This window comes from Eufriesea mexicana, unplaced genomic scaffold (genome assembly GCF_001483705.2).
Source record: "Eufriesea mexicana isolate 0111107269 unplaced genomic scaffold, ASM148370v2 scaffold325, whole genome shotgun sequence".
Lineage (NCBI taxonomy): Eukaryota > Metazoa > Arthropoda > Insecta > Hymenoptera > Apidae > Eufriesea > Eufriesea mexicana.
The window spans coordinates 1805984-1827172 of NW_016908500.1; positions in this window are offsets into that span (position 1 = coordinate 1805984).

Below are 21189 nucleotides of genomic sequence, written 5' to 3' on the forward strand. Positions count from 1 at the left end.
AAGAACACCAAGATAACGAAAACACGCAAAGACGCACTCTTTTAAAACTCTCTTTCCAACACCAAGCGACTCACGCTTGTGCTGGTCACAACCGATTTCTAAGGACTGTTTTGGTTGTCAAGGACCACGCTTTTATGCTTTCCTTAACCTACGCTTCACATAGAATAACTTTTCGATTTGCTTCTAGAAGATATCGACCGGTTTACAATTTGTTTTTCTTGGCAATAGCCGATTCTCGATTTCTTTTGGTATCCTACAGTATAGTTGTAACATTCATAGTGCATGATTCAGTTTCAGATTTCATTGGCGAATCTTCAAACTTTTCACTCGATATAAGATAACTGCTTTATTAAATGCTAATTTCTTATTTTTACATTTTTACATTTTAAAAATTTTCTATTTTGTACATTGTTTTCATTGTCGACACGATTTTGCTATACTTTCCGCTCAGGCGGTAGCTAGCGAGCACTTGATGCCGAGCGCTCAAGTATACCGAAGGGTATGAGCAGAAGATTACTTTGTTTCAATTTGTCGTTTGGACTGTGAGAATGGTACAGCCAATGCACAAATATACAAATTATAAACAGAAGATAATGGGGTGGGGAATGCCAGAAAGGCAAAAAGGCGATCACCAAGAAACGATCAGTCGAAAAAAGCCACGGAAGTGTAAAGATTTACTTTAGCAGAGGGAATTAAATTTTTACAATATATTAATTGTCATTGATAATTTAACCCTTGACAATGCCAGTCTTACGCACCGATGATGATGAAACGAAAAATTCGCTGTCAGTCCCTAGAATCCACACCGTCCAAACGAAAAGTCTACTGTCAGTCCCTAGGGACTGACGTAGCACTCAACGTGTTAGCCTTTTGTGCGCTGAGTTGTGTGACGTTAACACATTGAACATCGGCGGCATATGAGACGTTTAAAGCCTGAGCGCCGGCCTCATTCGCTTGTTTCCGAACAATGAGTAGCTAAAGAAAATATTTCAAACTTATACATTTTCTTAAAATACTACATTTTGATTGCATATTCGTCATTCTGTGGATATTTCGCTATTACTAGAATCATCGAAATCACTCGAATATTGCAATGGAACAGCTCTTGATATTCTCCTTGGACCCAAATCACTATCACTGTCCTCGACTTGTATATCAGAATCTTCTGAATGTATCGAATAATCTGATAGAGAGTCAGCAATATACTCGTTAAAAGCTTCACTCGTATTATATGGGTAAAAAGTTACAGAATAATAAGACTTATTATATTCAATATTTAAGAGTTTCTCGAGATAGTTACTCTCGAGAGTACTCTCAAATTGTGTGATCATTAGAGAGCAACTACGCGAAGTTTCACTCTTAGGTAGGCGATAGAAAACTCACCGAGAGTTTACCACTTTGACTGCCACGTTGGTCATATATGACCGACCACGGTTTCTCCTGTGACGCCATGGTGGTCATTGGTGCCGGAGTGCTTGAACTATTTGAACTATATTGAACAATATTGAATGAAAATTGACAGTCAGTGCATTTTGATTATAAATGGTAATTAGAAGATACTTTGAAATAAAAAGTGCACCATTTAACGATTAAAAATTTTTATTAGAACATTAAGGAAATAGAACAAATCTCGCATCTAGCGGTGCACTCTCCTGGCGTCCTGAGAGAAATCTGTGATTTCGGCGTGACAGTCAAAGGGTTACTGTCATGTAGACATCTCAGAACTGTATCCATTTGACAGTCATTTGACAGTCATTCTTCGACGGACCAATACTAAGACTGCTCTTCTTTACGACTCACATACATAAACCTAACTTAACCTGTTCCACCTAATCTAACCACAGCAGAGCGCAAGTCTTCGTGTTTATAATTAGAATATTCTGAATATTATTTTGGAATATAGTTAGGATATTCTTATATTATATATTATAGATATCACACTCATACGGTGCATACCTAAAACAGAATTCACTCATCTTTCACACCTAATCTTAACTTAAACATCCGCTCGATCGACTCGTCCCTCACACAGATAGTTTATTCGCCGTGTATTTCGATAATCGTTTCAAGAGTTTCCGTTTTCAGAGAATACTTTTAAGTCTTCGATACCGTTTTGAATTCAGCTAATAATTCTTCGACAACAATGTATTATTGTGTCCACTCGCAAACAACTCGCAACACGCTGACTCTCAGACAGTTGAATGTACGAACGATCCGCCAGTCACTCTCAAACGCTGTCTCTACTGACAAGAAATACTCTCGAGAACAACTTGCAACAGTTTTATTCTCAAGTGGCACGTAGTGGCAGATAACTCGAATCCTAAACGAAGCGACGGTCTGATTTTCGCGGCCGCAGACCGAGAGCAAGGAGCTGAAGAGAGACAGTATTGTATCTATGGAATCTAAAAGGTATTGTATCGGTAGCTAGAGAGTACTGTATCAGTAGCTACAGAATACTGTATCAGAAACTAGAGAGTATCGTATCGGAATCTAGAGAGTATTGTATCGGACGGAGAACAGTAAAGTAAAATTCGCCACCGAGTTTTACAAAAGTCCTCTACGCGTATGAAAACTAGTCCACTAAACCATTATATTCTAACAAGTCCAAACAGAACTGAATTAAACGGTGAATTAAATGATAAATTTTCCATTGCAAATATTATAAAAATTATTGAGTAATGGCACCTATAATCATACATCTTCTCCATCGGGGGAACTAAATCTACCATTCTGCAAAATTTGAAGTAAATCAATGACCTAAAGGTTTTGCAGTCTTCTTATTAGTGCTATTTTTCCAGCCATCTTCTCTCCCCCCCCCCCCCCCCTCCCCAACAGCTACAATATTGAAGTTGGAAAACCAAAATACGTTGCCAAGTTTTCAAGCATCGATAATTAGTCGAGCTCAGATATGTATCCGACATTAACCCATTTGCATCATGGCTCTACTTAAGATGCCGTGTTGAGGCATCAGCGACGTTCAACTGACGACTAGCCCATATCACCGCGCATGTATCAGTACCTACCCATAATGGCAATTAAAAGGATTTTCACGACAAAAGTAAAACTTGTTAAGAATATAATGAACCGATGTAGATGAGATGCTCACAAAAGGGATCAAACGTGATCTGTGGCATATGAAGAATATTCAGCAACTGGTAATGGGAAAAGTCAGCTCGCGGATTATTCCGCGCTCGGTGATAGGCGACAGTTGTAGCTCGCGGAATATTCCGCGCTCGGTGATAGACGACAGTCATGGTTCGCGGATTATTCCGCGCTCGGTGATAGGCGACAGTTGCAGCTCGCGGAATATTCCGCGCTCGGTGATAGACGACAGTCATGGTTCGCGGATTATTCCGCGCTCGGTGATTGACGACAGTGGTGGCTCGCGGATTATTCCGCGCTCGGTGACAGACGACAGTCGTGGCTCGCGGAATATTCCGCGCTTGGATGCAAATGAGTTAAGGACAATTTCAGCAATGCTCCCGTATGGGGATTCCCCTATCGGACGCGTCCCCCTGGTGGTGAACAGAGAAACGCCTCTCAGATGTGATGGGTACCGGAAATCCGGCGCGAACCTGAAACGCACACCAGAAATCCATGTAGCATCTGACACGTAGCGTGCGGCTACTTGCTCGGCGTCTGTACTCCGTGTTAGGAGCGGCCGATTTAAAACCTGGCTGTAGGTATAAAAAGCAAGCTATAAACATTATGACAAGTCACGATAATAAAAACACGTTTACGGAGCAGGCAGTCGGATCTCCAATCCCGGTCGTTGAAATGTGTGGGCGAGCAGGCCCTCAACCGTCATCCAACGACTGCTCAGCGCGATCAGTGGTATTTACTGACGCGCAGGAAGATGCGATTGGACATATAAATGAGGCAATTAAGGTGCCTTGGAAACTGGGGCGAATCCGGTGGCAATGAAAATAAGGCACAAGAAACAGCTGGTTTGGAAAACCAGGAAAAATTAAAATATAATCCGTTCGCCAGAAGGGACACTATAAAGAGGACATCTTCCGGACATAGCATACGAATTGAAAAGAAAGGGGCGGTCGAAACTATGCTGCTGTCACGGGACCGATAAAGATTTAACCCTTTGCACTCGAGAGGTGCCCCTAGATCACCATTTGATAAAATTTCGTAGCTCGATATTAATTAATATATCAAATTTAAAATAATGTAACAGTGTGCGAGGTATCGAAATTATATAATTCTACGCGTTAATTATTATACGATTTCTTATTTACTGCTCAAAAAATATCACCGGCCTTGTGGAAGAAAATTTTTCAACTCGTACCCCTTTTTAGCCAAAAGATCGTCGAGCGCAAAGGGTTAACACCCTTTTCCTTTTTCTTTGTGTAAATAATGACGAACCTATCGATTCGATAGCTAATTACTCTTAAACGCTACTATCGTCCGCAGATTCAAGGTACAACGTAAGAGAATAGACTATGACTGGTATTAAAGGTAGACTGCTTTATTCGGTACTTTGGGCTGGTATTTATACAGAGTTGCTATCTCGAGAAGGGGGTTATTCTGTAGAACTTAACGTTTGTTTTATTCTGGTACTGAGAATGGTCAGGTTATCGATATTACTAGGAATTAATAACCGTTACACTGCAAACCTTTACTGCACTAATGGCTAATATCGAGCACGGATACAAGCGAGAAATGGTAAGAACAAGAACGCAGAAAAGGAAGAGGATAGGGGATAGTCTGAAAGAACAAAATAGAGAGAGCTGAAAAACAGGAAAGAAATGAAAAAGGATTCTGAAATGTACTAAATAATATTGTGAGAGGAGTCTTTATTTGGATGACGTTACCCTGCATCGGGATCTATGTTTGCTTCGAGGGACCATCAAGATCATCAATTTTCGAAGCAGGACTGGGTGACGCAATTGGTCGTCACAGAGCCTATAAGAACCAGACTGAAGGGTTCGAGCACGCACACTCTCTTTCGACAATCTACCGTCTGCATCACGCACCTCACAAGCCTCAAGCCTCCGCACATTTGTATCGCAAGAGAATAAAGTATAATGAAAGTTTAAAGTTCAATTTCTATAAATCCGATACTTTACCACAATATGCAGAAGCACATAAATGCAATGTACGAATGTATATTCGAGAAAAGCAAACAGGATAAAAAGTGAAATTAAAAAATCGGCTTTATCAGATACGATGCAATCAGATATGATGAAGAATTTAAATGGAAGCGAACATGCAAACATGGCTGAGAGAAGCTTTCAGTAGTTACATAGAAAACGAGACTGAAGCATGGCAGAAGAAAAGCTAAGGAAAAATACGTTTCCCGAAGGAAGATCACGCGAACTACAATAAAGAATGAAAAGACAAAAAGCTAAAAGAAACTGTGCCGAGACGTGGACATGTATAGGGTGAAGGATATAAAATAGTCTTAAAGAGACTGAATATATACCCCTGTATACGAATGACGACGGAAGAGCTAAGAAAGCAAATGGAGAAACTGTTCCCTAAAAACGAAACAACTCAATGTGATAAAACGTGGGTAGACATAAACGAGATACCGATGTTCTTGGGAAAAGAAATAAAAGCAGGTGCCGAAAAAATGAAAACCGGAAAAGCACTGGGATCCGAATAGAAACAGTAAAGCTGCGTGCAACTGCTACACTAGCTACCTCCTGCAGCTGATGAACAGATTCTTGAGAAACGGCGAGTTCCCTACAATATGGAAGGTGGCAAGACTGGTTATGGCGAAGCCGAGAAAAACTAGAGAATCGCCACCAGCGTACACGTTTCGCTGTGTATGATAAGTACGCTAGGTAAACTACTGGAACAACTAGTAAAACAGAGGCCAACAGAAGAGATAGAATTGAGAGAAGGCCTGTCAGACCATCAGTTTGGCGATGAACTATACATGCGATGAAGAATGTGAAAGAAAGTTAACCAAAACCTCTGTGCGATGGTCATACTTGACATCAAGAATGCTTTCAACTCTGCTCCTTGGAAAGCATAATACGAGCAACCAAGGCCTTGGTATCTCAACGTGTCTGCTAAAGATTGTACTGAGCTATCTAAGCGATAAAACAATACTGTTGAGGCCCCAGGACCAAACCTCCCAAGTCTTCGCGGAGGACTGTGTAACCCTAAAAACGATCCCGGATGTCAAGCCTACCCCGCCGCCCTATAACAATATTTAGATAAGATGACTATTCAATATATAAGACCAACCGAAACGGCTCAGCTTCAGATCTCACCCAACGCTCAAATTGTACGAGTCCGAAGTGGTACATTAGTGTGAAATAAAGTTTATTATTAACAACGATCTCCGCACCCACTTTGCGTTATAAGCCCCACCTTTGCAATTAGTGCTACGCGCAGTTCTTGTGAAACCTGGGTACAGAACAATAAAGGGAATCGAGTTGCTAAAGCTACGGCTTGGCGAATCGCATTTGTTTTTTATCACCGTCGCGTAGAAATTACGTGACAACTGCTTTGTGTCCTTATCGTCGGCGTCCTTTGACTCGTGCACACTCGATGCCGCCTGTTACCGCTTGATTCTTGGCAAGGGTCAGTAAATCATTCTTAAGATAATAAGTTCCAAATTGTTTGATCATCCACCGACACCGGGGTACGTCGAAGCTGGTGTACATCCCCTGATATTATTCATAACCAATCGGAAGACGTGCACCTGCCACTTGCATTTCATAATTAGTGGACATACAAAACTTATAAAGATACAACACTCACGAGAAAGAAAGTCTTCTAAAAGCCCAACAAGACAAGTATCACGATCAGACCATCAGTCAAGACTCACGACAATCAACTCAGCGCGAGAGACCCATCAGATCCTTTTAGTTCAACCCTAACCAGGTCTACCTCTATTAGCGTTTCTAGCGTTTCTCGAGTACTGCTTGCCAGTCTCAGATAAAGGAAGTATTATTTTGAGCGGAAAAGATTACACGTCCTTGTGAGAGAAGAATCTTTATTTGGACAGCGTCACCCTGCGCAAAGATCTATACTGCTTCGAGGAAGCAGTCAGCCTATCAGTCTGCGAAGCAGGACCAAGTGACGCAATGGGCCCTCACAGAGCCTATAAAACTCTCTATCGATAATTCACCATCACGCATCTCGCAAGACCCAAGCCTCCGCGCATTTGTACAGAATAAAATATAATTCAAGTTTAAAGTCAAATCTTTATAAACCTCGATCGTTTTACCACACTTGTGAATGCATTTGATTTTATTTATTTTATAAATATGCATTTTCCAATTGCAAACATAAGAAAAATTTTTAATTTTGTAGCTCACCATGGTACGATACCTATGAAAACAACCCTTGCTCTCTTCGAAGAACCCACCGAGGCTTTATGGTGCCCGTAAAAACTATCGAGGCTCGGATTGATTAAGTCCGAAGGATAGCAACCCGTGCCGTAATAAAATCTTTGAATTTAGCTTAAAACAAAGGACGACTTTCTCAAAAACAGCTACGTAGCAACGCGTCCCATAAATCCTTTAGCCCCCTTTTCTGCACGCCAAATGGTTCTTGCATGTAGGGCCACTACAGGGCAAAAAATGTTTCAATCGTACTTAGCTACACACGCTAAGTACGTTTGCGCTATGTTCCGTCGTGGAACAAGGAAGACCCGTTACGGCCTTCCAACAGCCAGGTCTTAGGGTCGAACAATTCGGCATCGGAATTTTCCGCTCCATGCCTTCAGCATGTTTGACTGCTTTACCTTTTTTCTTTGACTTCTCGTGTCGCGGAACACGAGAATCCTGGAAATCCCTAATTTAACGAAATTAGGCGACGGCTCTTAAGACTTGGCTGACAATAGGCCTGAGGGCTCCACGTGGTCCGCACACGTTGGAAGCCTCAGGCCCTCGCTAGGGGTAACAAACGACCGATGGGGTCACCAGCGCGCGGGTGGACCCCGGGTACCCCACCTTGGAGGAGAGGGTTTCCTCCGCTATCGTTGCTTTTTGGGGGAACCTTCCCTTTCTCCAAGGTCACGGATTCGCGAACCAAGGGAACGCCCTTGGTCAAAAACAGAGAGACACGGGTTCTCTCCTAACACTTCCGTACGAGTTCTCAAAGACACCGGTTCTTTCTAACCACTTCCATACGAAACATCAGAGACATCGGTTCTCTTGAAACAGTTCTCTTCGAATCAGCAACACGCCACGGTTCTTTTCGAAGCCTCGAACGTCGTAGATACGACGCTTTTCTGCTCGTGCAACTTAAACAGTTGCCCAATATTCATTTGACGGGCAACACGTGTCGTAGTCGCGAGATGGCCTTACAACCCGTCGGAAACACGAGAGTTTTGATCGCAATGCGACGCGACACGCTACAAATAACAAATTCCAACGTCGATGAAAACGTAGCATCTTCAACGTAATCATGCTAAGAACATTGGGCTCCGCAGCGGAGTCTTCGGATTTACGGAACAAATGACGGATGTCTCCGTAGCGGAGCCAACGGAACGCTGAGGGTTAATTTAGAGTAAGCCGAATCCGAGCAACATTGTCGCATCCGTGTAAACGGGCCTTACAACCCCGCGAAACTCCCACCGTGCGAGTTGCAGTGTTCGGGACGCAACAAATACTGTTAGGGGAGGAGCATCAAGAGATATTTACGACGTATGTAGTCCCACAGCACTCAGTATTGGGGCCCGTTCTTTAGAACATATACCAGGATGATGTTTAACCATTTGCCCTACGATCTAACTTTCGGTTGCCGTGCCGCGCTCTACAATATAACTTGCGGTAAGGCATTACATTGACGTGGTATACACGTTGCTGGCGGCTTTGGAACAAAAGCATCCCGACGTGCGTGGCACGTTTTTATAGCGCAAGTGGTTAAAGAGTGCCCATATTCCAGAAGGAGCAACGTTCGTCGTATATGCTGATGATCTCGAGGTTGTGATGGTAGCGAGAACGCTAGATATGTTTAAAAGACCGAAGTCGACTGTGTGACCCATATGATTAACTCTTAGATGAAGACCAGGACACTCGATGTAGCGGAACAAAAATGCGAGACAATTGTAGGGGTCCCAGCGTTCTAGGACCGATACTATATCTCATCTACACTTTAGATATACCAACCACTCCAAATGTCACAACAGTCACGTTTGCAGATGACACGTCAGTCATGGCCTCACACAATGATCCCCTGGAAGCAGCCAAAGTTCTTCAAGAGCATCTGGACAATTTATCATACTGGTTTAAAAATTGGAACATGCGAGTAAACGAAAAGAAATCTAAACATGTGACCTTCACCCTACGCAAGCAAACATGTCCTCCAGTTAAGATGAACAACATTGTAATACCCCAAAGCGACTCGGCTAAATATCTTGGAATGATCCTGGACAGAAGAATGACATGGAAAAGACACATCCAAACCAAATGTAAGCAGCTGAGGCTTAAAATGAAAAAACTGTATTGGCTGATCGGTAATCGCTCTAAACTAAAGATGGAAAACAAGCTACTATTATACAAGATCATCCTCAAGCCTGTCTGGACTTATGGTATACAGCTATGGGGCACGGCCAGCAACTCCAATATCAAGATCATACAGAGACTCCTATCTAAAACGCTACGTAACATATGTAACGCCTCATGGTACGTTACAAACGACGTAATACATCGTGACTTGGCTATACCATTAGTAAAATACGAAATCACCCAATTTAGCAAACGCCACATAAGTCAGTTAACGCGTCACAAAAATCAATTAGCTAGAAAGTTGTCAAATCCAAATAAATCTCCATTTAGACTAAAAAGATTCGCTCCCCTGAACCTGATACGTCGATTCTTCTAATAACTCTAACTCCATCATTGTTCTACACATACTGCAAGTAATCAACCGATGCAACGATCTACGTATTTGCTTTTCATGTCACCTATAAAGCTATCATTTTTACTTATAATTCCCACTTGAGGAATTGATTGTAAAACTCGTGAAGTCAATAAAAAAAAAAAAAAAAAGAAAATTGTGGGGGTTGGAACTCCCCTTCGGTTACTGTAGTTAGTTGGTCGGTAGGGTATCTTCGATGTTGCGGTGGTGCTAAAAGGGACGAAAGGGAAACTAAGGGATGCGTTTCGTCATCAGTAAGGCTACCTAACAGACCCTGCTTTAGACGAGGATACTATTGGAAAGTCTGGAAATTCTATATATAGAAAGCGAAGGGTTTACGGAGGACTTGCGAGAAAATCCTGGAACTTCCTTGAACGTGGAATTTATCTAATGACAAGCGTGAGAATGATGTTGCTACACAATCATTCCGACAGGTGGACCGAAATGACTTCTCCAGATTGAAATAGAAATAGAGAGCACTGTTATAACGTCGAAAGTGATAAAGTACCTCGGAATAATGTTCGATAGAAGCACGTATCAGATATCGCGAAGAAAGCTGAAAAGGTGTCTCTTGCATTAGCTGGTACAATGTCAAATGTAGAAGCGGCTAAAACAAACAGAAGAAGAGTACTGACAGCTGTAATCTACTCTGTAGTCCTCTAAACAGCGTGTATCTGAGAAAAAGCTGTAGAACGAAAACAGAATAAGGAATTACTAATAAGCACACAGCGTAGAATGACACTGAGAGTGAGTAGCGCTTATAGTGCTACCTCAACAGTGTCACTGCTAGTCATAACGAGTACAACGCCTGTAGACTTAATGACAGAGAGGAGTATGAGATATGCAAAACAGGGAACAACTGAAGAGATCAAAGGGAAAATACTAGATCAATGGCAGAGCAGATTGGAAAGGGAGAACAGGAAAGCAGAGTGGACGAGGAAATTCATAAAAGATATAAGACCGTGATTGACCAGAGGACACAGTGAAGTAGATTGTTACATCACGCAAATACTTACTGCACATGTGTTCAGGAATATTAGATCACACGCGTTGTCCCATCTTGGGACAAACCCCAAACCCAGAAGACCCGTTACGATCTTCTGACAGCCAGATCCAAATTGCTGTTTTATTTCAAGTTCCGTGTCTTCTAATTTCTTCATTTTCAATATACTTTACAAACTGTTCTTTATTTCCCTCGGGTCACCGGACACGAGGTATTCTTTAGCCGTTGATTTAGAAAGCAGGCAACAGCACTTAGGATTTGGCTGACATTAGGCTTGCAAAAGAAAGGACCAGGCCATGTGCGATGTCACGACTTTCGAAGCCATAAAGTAACGGGCACTTCAAGAAGGGTCACGAATGCGCGGGTGGCTCACCAGCAACCCTCTTTGAGGGAGAGGTTTCTTCCACCAGCAGACCTAGTCGCGGAAGACGTTCCTCCCTTCTTTGGGGACAACTGATTCGCGGACCGAGGGCCCACCCTTGGTCCTGTCAACTACCAATCAGAAAATCGATTTCCATTTTTACCAATCCTTGACTTCGAAAGATCGTGCATCGCACAGTCGGTTCTTCAGTATCCATCACACAGTCGGTTCGTTCAGTACCCATCAAGCGTTCAATCAGTATCCATCAGCAAGTTCGTCAGTCAACGTCAAACAGTCACAAAACGCAGTCTGCACAGACAGTCTGCGTCAATCAACCAGTACACAAGCTTTATGGATAATCAGTCCCCTGGATTATTGACTATCTGCTATAAAATCAAATCGGACACCTTCAACTGAGCATCGTGTGACAATGTCCAAGAATTGGAACACCGAGCGGAAGCCTGCCGAATCATTTGGTCCTTCATGCCCGTCTATTGCACACGTTGGCCTTACAATCCAATACCCGTGCCTGCCACATCGAGCTGATTGTGAGCCACAAGATTGGGTCCGTAGCAACATGGATGCTTCCAAAAATACCTTTGTAAGATCAGGAAAACAGGTAACTCCAATTGTACGTACTGCGGTAAGCATGATAGCCCAGTACAATGTTTGAATCTAGCAGATGGCCAAGTCAAAGGAGAAAGATTAACATGGAGTGTGGAACGGAAATAAACTGTGATAACTTGGTTCATGCCATGTCCAACTAAATATTTGGGAAATCGTGGTAGGAAAGGAAAAAGACGAGAAACAAAGGTAAGTAATGGCATGATCATAGGCAATGCCAGGGTATCTTTACCCTGAAGTAATACAGGTAGCAATTCCAGAGTAAGAGAGAGAGAGGGATAGGAGGAAGGACTTTAGCCAGTAAGAGTCCGGCACACAGTTCGGTACCTGTGAAGATGTCCATGAAGGATTTCCCTCTGGATAGAAATGTATACCAATATCTTCTACGTTTTTTAACAATTGACAAATTAATATATTTAGATAATAATATTCAAATATCGACAACAATTATAAATAAACTATTTTTGAACACAAAGATTGACTCTATCTTAAAAATTTTTCTCTCTAAATCTTATTAACACATGTTTACTCTATGACGATACTCACGTAACTGTTTTATTCTAGCACATTCTGCTAAACACTTTTTAACAACATTAATACTAGACTCCACTCGTACATATATTTACATCATCGCAAATGACGTTCGCTTATTCTACCTCATTCCCATTCATACATATAAAACCAGCACTCACAGTTATAATATATAGCAATTATGTATTAAAATTTATATTATGTATGTATCTAATATTGGAAAGTAAATGATTCAGTTATCTGACGTTTAATAAGTAACATTTTTAAATTAACTTTTAATCATATTTAACTTCGAATTAAATTTTTTTCAAAATTAACTTTTTTCAATGAATATTTTTGTAAAAGTATATAATATACTAACAGTAACAAAATTCGGTATAAATATATAGTAATTATATACATATAGGAATCGTCAAAAATTTCCTACTGAGATGTAATTTTAATATGTCGTTAACAAAATAAGATTTTTGAAAATAAAGGTTTATAGCATAAATAGTGTGTGTGTATATGTTAACTTCTAAAATACCATTTGCTGAACTATTTGTAAACACTGCTTCATTAATTTTTTACTTATACTATTCTTTTCTCTCTCTCTCTCTCTCACTCTTATTAACTCATGTTTACTCTATGACGATTCTCACGTAACTGTTTCATTCTGGCACATTCTTCTAAACAATTTTTATCAACATTCACACTAGATTTCACTCGCACATATTATATTTATATCTTATCAAATAACTTTCATTTATTCTACCTCAATACCATTCACACATATAAAACCAAGACTCACTCTCGTAAAACCAATATTCACACTCCCCCCACTATTTGAAAAAAATAAATAAATAAATAAAAATTTCAACAGTATTGTAATTGATAAAATAAAACTTTGTTCACGAAAATCCTCATGTTTTTCCCAAAACCTAAGGTTCCCTTGAAAATGAATTTTCAAATTCGATTTTCTCGAAATCGAAACGTGAAATCAAAAAATTTTATTTTTTATTTTCTTCTTATCTTTTTAAAAGGAACCACGTGGTATCCACTTTTACGTGTCATTCGGTCGAATTCTGTAAAATTATCTATAATATTACTTCCCATTAATATGCGTGTTTTAAAGCTTATTAAATTTACTGTTTCATTATTGTATCGTGTGCTGGTATCCTACTTGATAATTTCGTTCCGAGGAACGGGTTTGCAAGTTTTTAACGGCTTTTTAAATTTACAGTAAATTCAGAACGAGTCCCTCGTCCCTCGGGTAATCGATATTCCTATGTGCTAATGTTTCCTGTGAAACTTTTCTGTCGACGAAGCTATTCGTGTCATCTACGATTCTTTAAAGGTACAAACCACCGTTATACATCAGGCGAGCAACAAGCTTGTTCTGGATAGAACTTGTCGCTGTACTTTCATCCAACCGGCTTTTAGTGTCTGCTCGTTTCTACTTTTTCTAACAGTGTCACTGCTAGTCATAACGAGTACAACGCCTGTAGACTTAATGACAGAGAGGAGTATGAGATATGCAAAACAGGGAACAACTGAAGAGATCAAAGGGAAAATACTAGATCAATGGCAGAGCAGATTGGAAAGGGAGAACAGGAAAGCAGAGTGGACGAGGAAATTCATAAAAGATATAAGACCGTGATTGACCAGAGGACACAGTGAAGTAGATTGTTACATCACGCAAATACTTACTGCACATGTGTTCAGGAATATTAGATCACACGCGTTGTCCCATCTTGGGACAAACCCCAAACCCAGAAGACCCGTTACGATCTTCTGACAGCCAGATCCAAATTGCTGTTTTATTTCAAGTTCCGTGTCTTCTAATTTCTTCATTTTCAATATGCTTTACAAACTGTTCTTTATTTCCCTCGAGTCACCGGACACGAGGTATTCTTTAGCCGTTGATTTAGAAAGCAGGCAACAGCACTTAGGATTTGGCTGACATTAGGCTTGCAAAAGAAAGGACCAGGCCATGTGCGATGTCACGACTTTCGAAGCCATAAAGTAACGGGCACTTCAAGAAGGGTCACGAATGCGCGGGTGGCTCACCAGCAACCCTCTTTGAGGGAGAGGTTTCTTCCACCAGCAGACCTAGTCGCGGAAGACGTTCCTCCCTTCTTTGGGGACAACTGATTCGCGGACCGAGGGCCCACCCTTGGTCCTGTCAACTACCAATCAGAAAATCGATTTCCATTTTTACCAATCCTTGACTTCGAAAGATCGTGCATCGCACAGTCGGTTCTTCAGTATCCATCACACAGTCGGTTCGTTCAGTACCCATCAAGCGTTCAATCAGTATCCATCAGCAAGTTCGTCAGTCAACGTCAAACAGTCACAAAACGCAGTCTGCACAGACAGTCTGCGTCAATCAACCAGTACACAAGCTTTATGGATAATCAGTCCCCTGGATTATTGACTATCTGCTATAAAATCAAATCGGACACCTTCAACTGAGCATCGTGTGACAATGTCCAAGAATTGGAACACCGAGCGGAAGCCTGCCGAATCATTTGGTCCTTCATGCCCGTCTATTGCACACGTTGGCCTTACAATCCAATACCCGTGCCTGCCACATCGAGCTGATTGTGAGCCACAAGATTGGGTCCGTAGCAACATGGATGCTTCCAAAAATACCTTTGTAAGATCAGGAAAACAGGTAACTCCAATTGTACGTACTGCGGTAAGCATGATAGCCCAGTACAATGTTTGAATCTAGCAGATGGCCAAGTCAAAGGAGAAAGATTAACATGGAGTGTGGAACGGAAATAAACTGTGATAACTTGGTTCATGCCATGTCCAACTAAATATTTGGGAAATCGTGGTAGGAAAGGAAAAAGACGAGAAACAAAGGTAAGTAATGGCATGATCATAGGCAATGCCAGGGTATCTTTACCCTGAAGTAATACAGGTAGCAATTCCAGAGTAAGAGAGAGAGAGGGATAGGAGGAAGGACTTTAGCCAGTAAGAGTCCGGCACACAGTTCGGTACCTGTGAAGATGTCCATGAAGGATTTCCCTCTGGATAGAAATGTATACCAATATCTTCTACGTTTTTTAACAATTGACAAATTAATATATTTAGATAATAATATTCAAATATCGACAACAATTATAAATAAACTATTTTTGAACACAAAGATTGACTCTATCTTAAAAATTTTTCTCTCTAAATCTTATTAACACATGTTTACTCTATGACGATACTCACGTAACTGTTTTATTCTAGCACATTCTGCTAAACACTTTTTAACAACATTAATACTAGACTCCACTCGTACATATATTTACATCATCGCAAATGACGTTCGCTTATTCTACCTCATTCCCATTCATACATATAAAACCAGCACTCACAGTTATAATATATAGCAATTATGTATTAAAATTTATATTATGTATGTATCTAATATTGGAAAGTAAATGATTCAGTTATCTGACGTTTAATAAGTAACATTTTTAAATTAACTTTTAATCATATTTAACTTCGAATTAAATTTTTTTCAAAATTAACTTTTTTCAATGAATATTTTTGTAAAAGTATATAATATACTAACAGTAACAAAATTCGGTATAAATATATAGTAATTATATACATATAGGAATCGTCAAAAATTTCCTACTGAGATGTAATTTTAATATGTCGTTAACAAAATAAGATTTTTGAAAATAAAGGTTTATAGCATAAATAGTGTGTGTGTATATGTTAACTTCTAAAATACCATTTGCTGAACTATTTGTAAACACTGCTTCATTAATTTTTTACTTATACTATTCTTTTCTCTCTCTCTCTCTCTCACTCTTATTAACTCATGTTTACTCTATGACGATTCTCACGTAACTGTTTCATTCTGGCACATTCTTCTAAACAATTTTTATCAACATTCACACTAGATTTCACTCGCACATATTATATTTATATCTTATCAAATAACTTTCATTTATTCTACCTCAATACCATTCACACATATAAAACCAAGACTCACTCTCGTAAAACCAATATTCACACTCCCCCCACTATTTGAAAAAAATAAATAAATAAATAAAAATTTCAACAGTATTGTAATTGATAAAATAAAACTTTGTTCACGAAAATCCTCATGTTTTTCCCAAAACCTAAGGTTCCCTTGAAAATGAATTTTCAAATTCGATTTTCTCGAAATCGAAACGTGAAATCAAAAAATTTTATTTTTTATTTTCTTCTTATCTTTTTAAAAGGAACCACGTGGTATCCACTTTTACGTGTCATTCGGTCGAATTCTGTAAAATTATCTATAATATTACTTCCCATTAATATGCGTGTTTTAAAGCTTATTAAATTTACTGTTTCATTATTGTATCGTGTGCTGGTATCCTACTTGATAATTTCGTTCCGAGGAACGGGTTTGCAAGTTTTTAACGGCTTTTTAAATTTACAGTAAATTCAGAACGAGTCCCTCGTCCCTCGGGTAATCGATATTCCTATGTGCTAATGTTTCCTGTGAAACTTTTCTGTCGACGAAGCTATTCGTGTCATCTACGATTCTTTAAAGGTACAAACCACCGTTATACATCAGGCGAGCAACAAGCTTGTTCTGGATAGAACTTGTCGCTGTACTTTCATCCAACCGGCTTTTAGTGTCTGCTCGTTTCTACTTTTTCTTTACACGACGTTTTAATTAAATCGGATAGAAAATTACGAGAAAAAGTCAACTGCGTGTACGCCATTTTTATATGACCATTTTCTGAAACTGTGTTCAGTTAAGTAACTATTTAGGTTATTGTTATTGGAAAAATTTTGTTATATTTACAATCATTGTCTATTTTCGTTTATTATTAAAAAAATAATTTATATCCTTTTACTTAACCTTTTGCACTCAGTCGCCATTTAATAAAATTCTAAAGATGCATATTAATTAATATATCAAATTTACAATTACCCAACAATGCGTGGAATATCGAAGTAAAATAATTCCACGTCTTAAATTGCATACGATTTCTTATTTATCGTTTTAAAAATATCCTCGACCTTATGGCAAAAAGTCTTCGAATTACTATTTCCCTGTAACGAAAAAATCGTCGAGTGCAAAGGGTTAACCTCCTTATGTAAAATCGAATGCGATTTATAATCGTACGATTTCTTCTCGCCGAGATATATCACGTTGAAATTGCTCAGGAAACATTAAAAATTATAGCATGAGTTATTATTTTGTTCCGCACTGTATGTTATACAAAATGCCGTCGATCGCGTGGAAAGAAATCAGAAATCGTTGTCCTTGGGGATATAAATTCACAGTAGTCGATATCTTAACTGTCCGCAAATTATGCTACTTCTGTTTTTCTTTCTTTCTAATCTGCTATTGCTTTTTTATTTATTATCTGCCACGTTCATTTTAAATGATTTATCGTTACTCTATTGGCAGTGACTGTTAATTTTATGACTATTTTATGCCTTTTATTGACGTCGTTCTGATCTTATAATTTATAAATAATTAAAAATGTTTGATATTTTACAATGATTTTAATAGTTTGAAATTAATTGTTAAAAACACTATAATCGTAGCATATTATAAAAATAATATTTATATTCGCATACAGTAAATAAGAAAAATAAATAAATAATTCGGCATATTTAATTAAATTTTGTAATGAATTTATATTTGGTTTATGTCCGAGTTATTATACATAAACAATTTATATTGTATGATATAAATATATTTGTATTGTGAGATTCATATTTTTTAATTTAATCTTTTGATGATTTGGATGCGTCTAGTACTGACGCCGCTCGTTAGATGTTGATCAACGGACCTTATTTACAATTTTCCATTTCCTGTAATCGTTTTGGATTACTATCAGCAAACTTGCATTTTGCAAATAACCAAACGATAGAACAGAGTAGCAGACCTGGTAAAGTTTTACCAGTCATAAACATATCGACAGACAATTACGAAAAATGTAAAAACACTACGACCTATTGTTCCAATTGTCCAAAATCACCTCAGATGTGTTTAGACTGTTTCAACGAATACCATGCGACATAGTATAATGTAATATTTTATCCTAAATATAAATTAATAAAAAGTATAGTATAATGTGTATATTTTTCATATTTTTATGTTGTATATCCTATATTTATAATTCAGTGCTTATTCCATTAAATTCCTTTTAAAAATCCAGCTGAAAATCCTATTTAACTTTAACAAGGAGAGCGTCACTCATATTTGGGTGACGGGGCCCCCACGGAAGCATACTCGTCACCCAGATATGGTTGACGCGGCGACGAACGTGTTAACATCCATCTTTAGAATCTGATTAAATGGCGACTGAGAGGCGTCTCTCGAGTTCAAAGGGTTGTTAAGATTAAATAAACTTTACATAGTTTTATTATTTACCAAGTACCTTTATTATTTACAGAATACACGTGTTCCTAATAGACTGGGTACAGAGCGACTGACGCTGATGCGTCGGGCAGTGCCTCGCGAAAACAAAAGAATTAACACTACGTTATTAGCTATAACACTCATCAATACATGGCGTCGTTGTCTTGAAACTATTATGATATTTCCTACAAGGGTTAACACGTTGACTGCCATGGGGGTCACCGGTGACCGGCACTCAACTTGACGGTGGCGCCACGGGGGCCACCGGTGACTGACGACTCGACCATTAGTAAAAATACATAATTAGAGTAAATATCGATACTGATAAATTTTTAAATATTACCATTGTTACTATAATGGTTCGAAGAAATTAATGCCATACAGAACATGCAAAAATAATTTTATTTATACAAAGAAAAGGTGAACCAAAACAGTCGGCACAATATGTCGCCACTTTTTTAGTGCAATTCTTTGCTCTCATTCTTCCTAGCTGATTTGAATTATTTTCATAGCACACTTTGCAAAATCGCCTTACATTTCGCACACTTCCAGGTTTCTTTTTAAATTCGTGACGACGTTTTTTCTGTACGTAATTGCTCGATGAAATGCAATCTTCGTCATCAGAAAATTTCACTAAATACATCGCTAACTTCAGCCTAAAATCGGGAATTGAAATATTTTTTCCAGTTGCTTTTTAAACAATTGATAATGGCAAAAATGGTCTACAGTGCCGCGGGGGTCACCGGTGACCCCCACCACGAAAAATACATTAAACGCGATTATACAACTCATCACCTTATCTGCTGTAAATAATATTTCAACATAATATGCATCGCATAATAAAATATTCACGTTGGCGCTATGGGCAAACCATGTAAAATGCGCGTGGCTAGTCAACGTGTTAATACTGCAGGATGTCAAAAAACAGGTCTTATTCCGTTTTCAGCTTACAGAAATAATGTGTAAGTATGTAGGATACTAGGATTTGAGAGTGAGTGCAAGAGAACAATTAGATCTACCTGGCTGATGATAGATATAATCAGGAGTCTCGCATTTGGATCGAATGTTCAGAGTGACATCTGAAGTGCACGTGAAAGAACGAGTGATCGCGTGCAAGGATTGTATGGCCGGGATATTTATGAGTAATCGAGGAAGAAAGCCTGCGTGCGAAAGAAGAGAGGCTGCTGGGTTTTACCACTTGCGCTGGAAAGACGTGCCACGCACGTCGTAATGATTTTATCGCAGAATCGCCAACGACGTGGTATACACGTTGTCAGGCAATTGTCACAGAAGCACTGGACCGTTCTAGCACACGCGTCTGTGAATTTCTTGCCAGCGCAAGTGGTTAAATTCGAGTGCAAGAGCTGTCTTGGGACAGTCCTTTACGAAATTTTTAGCGAGAATCAACGTGAGAGTACCAGTCAGTTGCGTAATCATAGATAGATATTAGTCTAGTCTTTTAGTTTATATTTTATTCTTAGTGTCATTTAGCTCGTATATATGTAGGAATTGTTTAGGAGGCAGCAAAAGGACGGTGGTAGATAATAAAAGTATGATTTATTGTGAACTGATTTACGGCTTATTCTAGACGCTATGACCTTTCACACTGACTATCTCTCACAGAACTCTCCTTAGAACTGTTCGTTTCACGCCCATGCACCCTTATATAGCCCATTTGCATCCAAGCGCGGAATATTCCGCGAGCACGCGACTGTCTACTATCACCAAGCGCGGAATATTCCGCGAGCCGTCGTTTACTGCACATAAGACCAATCACGCTCACCTTTCCTACATATAAATATATATTGTAAACTAAACTTTAAAAATTTGTAAGTTTAAGTTATTTTAGTAAAATAACGTCTCTTATTCTTTATATTTGCCAATCAACAGTAGCCCTACACGTGTGCCTTCTTTTATCGAAGGAATATCGGGTTTGCGGGAACGGTTTGAGAAACCAGAAAACGAACAAAATAAAGTAAACAGAATGTAGCGAATACTAAACTCGGAAACTGATTAACCCTCGGAGTACGGTCGCTCACGGAATAGTAACGGGGTCTCTCGAGATCCCACCACCGATATTCCACTACCCCCACCACTCCCTCCAATAGCCTACCGTACACGAGCAACGCAGCGACTGTACACTTTACTTACTTTTTGATACAAGATATTATCTAATAATATTTATAATATGGGGAGGAGAGGAGTTTGTCTAAAATATGTAAAATTTTATAAATATATTTGTTATTTATGTACACTGGGTACACATAACATTATTATGTTTTAGTATATGTTTTTTACATACGAATCGAGAAAATTTGGCATATTTTATACTGTAGGATGCTATTTTTAGAAAAACAAATCGAAAACCGGCCAATGCCGACGCAGGATCTTATTTGAGGACAAATTGAAAATCGACTAATACCGTTATGGAAAGGAATTTTTAGAAACAAGCTACCCAAGTTGCGCGGCCTTTACAGA